A 4,797-nucleotide genomic window follows, 5' to 3' on the forward strand; every position below is an offset into this window, starting at 1 on the left:
GAAATGGGGTTGAGAAACTGGTTCCATTTACGGCGTTCTCCTCAGTCCTGTCCCACAAACCGTGGTACAGGCGGAGTGCACCAGGTTTCGGTCCCTTCTGCTGGGGGGCTGTACAATGAGATGGACAGCGGTGAGGACCAGGGAATGGCTAGAGAGTTGACCAGATGGAGAACAAGCCATAAATAAGGGAAGATATCCATGAGTTGATCTTCTTTAGCACTGGTTCTGTCAGGAGCAGGAGGATGTCCCACTTCCCTGATCTTAGATGCAGCTGCATAAGAAAGGGCCTTTACCCTGCAAGAGCTGGGCTGGCTGAGGCTACAACCTACACACAAAGACATTTTGATGTCTCAGTCCGGAAAATGCCATTACAGAATTACGGGCAAGATGCGCATCCATTTTGGAAAATCATTTTAGACGATAAAGAACATGGGTTAATGAAATCTAAACAAAGATGGTTTTTATTTTAACTGGGATAGGCATTCTTTTAACTTTGAGAAAGCACCTTGTTCTTTAAAGCAGTGGCCGCCTTCTAAAAGGAAAGGGAAAGGTACTTAAAGAAGAACAAGCAGAAACAAGCAAGCTCTTCCCTCTCTTCCCCTTGGCATCCCATAAACCCTGGAAAAAGCCACACGCTTGCTTCTGTTGTCCTAAAAGCGGATTTGGTACACGGTGTGCAAGAGAGCAATCTCACACAGGCGGAAGAGATACTGTTTTATTCTGCGCAGGGTGCTCTGTGGACTTTGCACAAATCAAGCAGGGCGGATTCATCAGTTGTGTCCCTTTTATACGGTAACAATTGCATCTAATTTATTAAACTACTCCTACCTAATACATATTCAAACTATCTGGTGCATGTGCCTAGCATTGTGTAACCCTGACGCATCAGACGCCCTCTCCGCACGCGCGGGGGTCTCGGCTGGCCTTTGGTGGTCTTTTGAGGAGGTGTCCCCTCCTCGCTTTGACCGCTCAGTCGCTCTGTATCGGGTCAGCGGTCCGTTTTCCTGCCAAGAGGGACGCGCCATCCATGAGGAAGAGCAGAAGGGATCGGCACTGGTGCTCCAGGTGAGGCACCGTTAAACAGGAAGACTAGAACCGATCGGACTGGTCTTGGCTAACTGACTAAATTTAAACCAGGACTTTCTCACCTACCACAGGGTTTTCTGTATCTGACAGCACTTCCAGCGGTACCTGGGCTGGTGGCACCGGTCCCGTATTGCTGGCACTGGTGACTGTGGACCTTGATGCTCCTAGCTGCTGAAGTCAGCGTGATCAGGCCGGAGAGCTCGTGGGTGAGGGAAGTCGGAACTGGGAAAGGCTTCTCCGTTTTTCCTCCTCCCGCAGGACATTTTTGTGCTACTTACCCGCTCCCTGCCCAAAAGGGGGATCTCCTCTGCCCCGGTGCTGCTTGTCCTGCTGCTGGCTTTGCTTTATTAGCGATTTACTTTCTTGGGGAGGATAAGTTTGTATGAAAATACTGTATAGATAGCCGGTGCTCCTCCGATTGATGGTTGCTGTTATGGCTTGTTGGCAATTACAGTTGCACTAGAGAGAGAGAGAGCCACCTCGCTAGATGCACAGTGTCCGTGTCCCTCCCGGACCCCCCCCCCCCCAACCCCCCCCTCCCCAGGCAATCCGTGGCAGAGCGGAGCGGTGCAGGGGAGGAAGCCCCCATGGCCGTGTGTCGCAGGGGAGGCGAGGGACCCCCCTTTGTCTGCCGCCTCGCCCCCCCCCCCCGCCGGGGCAGCTCCCCAGGGCTTTGTGCAGCGTGACGCCGCTGTCAGTCAGTCCCCCCCCGCTGTGAGGGCAGCGCTGTCAGTCAGTCCCGGGGCGGACCAAAGGGGGTCCTCCCGTGCCCCCGCCACAGGGGGGTCGCCGCCAGGACAGAGCCGGCCCCGGCCCCGGCCCCGGCCCCGGCCCCGGCCCCGGCCCAGCCCTGGGGCTCTCCCGCTGCCCTTCCCGGGCACCAGCGCAGCCTGCCGGGACAAGGGGACCCGAGGACGGACGGACGGACGGACGGACGGACGGAGCGGCGGGTGGCTCCCGGCGGAGAGAGCTTCCTCCAGAGGAGAGCCCTCGTCTCCGGGAGCTTCCTTGGAGCAGCCTGGGGCCGCTGCCCGGCTGTCACTGCGGCTGGCAGTCGGTCGCCGAGGCGAGCTGCCCCGGAGCCGGCCCGGCCCGCAGCGGAGCGGAGCGGAGCGGAGCGGAGCGGCAGGTCTCGGCCCGGGGGCCGCGCTGTTGCCGAAATCCGGAATAAAACCCCTTGACGGCAATGAGAAGTTAAGAAGCAGGCACTCCTTTATTGCAGCGCTGGGCACACAGGGGATCACTGCACCTCGTGTGTGCACCTGTCTGGTTTGACCATGCAGGTTAAATACACACCTGTTATACATATTCGCTAGATGCCTGGGAAATGTCATACATAATCATCAACTGTCCGACAAATCATTAGCATATGTAAACGTCCCTTTACACAGGCGTGGTGAAGTCTCTGGTGGTCTTCAGGAGCCCTCTGGTGGTCTTCCGTAGTCGTCTTCACTTTGTCCGAGAGTTGACCTCTCTTATGGGATTCTGCGCAGTACGATTTTCGCCATCATGTGTTAGATTGACATAAAAAGGACATTCAATGTTAATTCTTGACTTTAACGTTTCTAGTGATTGGCCCTCAGTCACACCACCTTATCAATATTCTTATACTAAAACATTCATTGGTTAATCTTACTTAATGCCACTAACTGGAACCTTGATCAAAGTGGGGCTTCTAAGCAACAGAACTAAGGTCCACAACGATCTCTCTTAGTTTCTTAGGACAAAACACTACAAACTAACCAATCGGTCGAAGTTTCTATGGTTAACCAATCTTAGACACTACTTATTTCTTATGACTGTATACAGCACATTTTGTACGTTCCTAAGTTTCGACGACTACATTGCGAGCTTCAAACCCCTGTATTCTACAGTCTTCACCTTTTGATCGAACCCACTTTATATAAAATTTTAACTTACCAGATTATTTGTAACAGCGCCACCCCCACCCCTTTCCGAAGCGGCCTGGGGAGCGCCGCGGCCAGAGCGGGCAAAGAGAGCCGGGGGCGGCAGTTGGCGGGGAAGGGCGGCGTGCCCCTGCCCGCTCCAGAGGGGAGTTCGGCCGGGGGAAGGAGCCAGGCGACGGTAGCAGAAAGCCACGTCCTCTGCGCTCGCCAGCAGGGATGTGGCGACCCAGAGAGAGCTCCCACGCAGCCTCAGGGCGTGCCAGAGCCTGGCCCTGGGAAGGGCTGGCAGGAGCGGGACCAGCCCTGAGAGGTGGGACCGAGGGGACGACCTGCTCAGCTCAGCTCAGCTCAGCTCAGCTCAGCCCAGCTCAGCTCAGCTCAGCCCAGCTCAGCCCAGCTCAGCTCAGCTCAGCTCAGCCCAGCTCAGCCCAGCTCAGCTCAGCTCAGCCCAGCTCAGCCCAGCTCAGCCCAGCTCAGCTCAGCTCAGCCCAGCCCGCCGGCAGAGCTCCGGGAGGCAGCAGGAAGGGGAAGGCGCACCCGGGACTCTGAGAGCCTCTGGCTGCTGGAACCGTGCTCTGCCCTCCCCGAGGCAGAAACGGGCGCCAGAAAGCACCCGAGAGCCGGGGGACCGGGAAAGGGAAAGGGAAAAAAGGGAAAAGGAAAGGGAAAAAAGGGAAAAGGAAGGGGGAAAGGAAAAAAGGGAAAAGGAAAGGGAAAGGGAAAGGGAAAAGGAAAGGGAAAGTGAAAGGGAATGGGAATGGGAAAGGGAAAAGGAAAGGGAAAAGGAAAGAAAAAAAGAAAGGGGAAAGGAAAAAGGAAAAAGGAAAGGAAAAAGGAAAGGGAAAAGGAAAGGGAAAAGGAAAGGGAAAGGAAAGGGAAAAGGAAAGGGAAAAGGAAGGGGGAAAGGAAAAAAGGGAAAAGGAAAGGGAAAGGGAAAGGGAAAGGAAAAAGGAAAAGGAAAAGGAAAGAAAAAAAGAAAGGGGAAAGGAAAAAGAAAAGAGGAAAGGGAAAAGGAAAGGAAAGGGAAAAGGAAAGGGAAAGGAAAGGGAAGAGGAAAAAGGAAAAAAGAAAAAGGAGGCCAGGCTGGGGGCAGCAGGCAAACCCCCTCCTCACCTTCCCAGGTGCCTCTCAACAAGAGCTGTGAGGCTCCGGAGGTGGAAGGCCAGTCCAGGGAGGATGTGGAGCTCGGGCCAGCTGCGCCAGAGGTGTTGCCACGGTCAGAAAGGCCTACCCCCGTATCACGACCGCCTCCCCGAGGAAGCCAAGACAGCTTAGGGGTGTGGGTGACTCCCTTCTGAGGGGAACAGAGGGGCCAAGATGCCGGACAGAGCCTCCTCTTAGGGAAGCCTGCTGCCTCCCTGGGGCCCGGGTTCAGGGCAGCACTGGGAAACTTCCCAGCCTGGGACAGCCCACGGGCTATTGCCCACTACTGCTCTTCTGCCTGGGTGGCGACGAAGCTGCAATGCGTGGTCCAAGGGCGATCGAAAGAGACTTCGGGGCCTTGGGATGGTTGGGAGGGGAATCTGGAACACGGCTTATTTTTCCCTCTCTCCTTCCAGCTGCGGGCAGCAACACTGGAAGAAAGAGACGGACCCGGTCTGTTAATACGTGGGTCGCGGCTGGTGTCACTGCCAGAGTTTTGGGTTTTTCAATAATGGGGTGGCCGGCACGGCCCCAGGCCTGCTGGTGTCAGATGGGATTCGCCTTTCTCAAAGGGGGAAGGGGGTCTTGGCTCACGAGCTAACGGGGCTCATTGGCAGAGCTTTAACCTACACTCGAAGGGATGTTATGGAGGCACACACAG

This window comes from Buteo buteo, unplaced genomic scaffold (assembly GCF_964188355.1).
Source record: "Buteo buteo unplaced genomic scaffold, bButBut1.hap1.1 HAP1_SCAFFOLD_76, whole genome shotgun sequence".
NCBI classification, from domain to species: Eukaryota; Metazoa; Chordata; class Aves; order Accipitriformes; family Accipitridae; genus Buteo; species Buteo buteo.